This window comes from Gavialis gangeticus, unplaced genomic scaffold (genome assembly GCF_001723915.1).
Source record: "Gavialis gangeticus isolate Ggan-Ray unplaced genomic scaffold, GavGan_comp1, whole genome shotgun sequence".
Classification (NCBI taxonomy): domain Eukaryota; kingdom Metazoa; phylum Chordata; order Crocodylia; family Gavialidae; genus Gavialis; species Gavialis gangeticus.
Window position 1 is genome coordinate 26,617,385 of NW_017729033.1, and position 282 is coordinate 26,617,666.

Below are 282 nucleotides of genomic sequence, written 5' to 3' on the forward strand. Positions count from 1 at the left end.
CCCTTTTTTTTAAAAAAAAAAAAAAAAAAAAAAAAAGCAGCAGCCGCCAACAGCATACTGCAGTGGTGCCCTACCTTTTTCCCCAGCAAGCTGGATGGGCCTTGCCCTGTCCACTCACAGGCAGGTTCCTGATCCAGCACCCAGGCCAACACGTTAGGCACCATAGGACCATGAGTGGAAGCCTAACTGCAACCTGGCCTTGGCAGGGGAAGGGGAAAGAGGCCTGGGCTGGCTGCATGGGAGGGAGGGCTGGAGGGGGGTGGGGGGAAGGAGCATGACGTG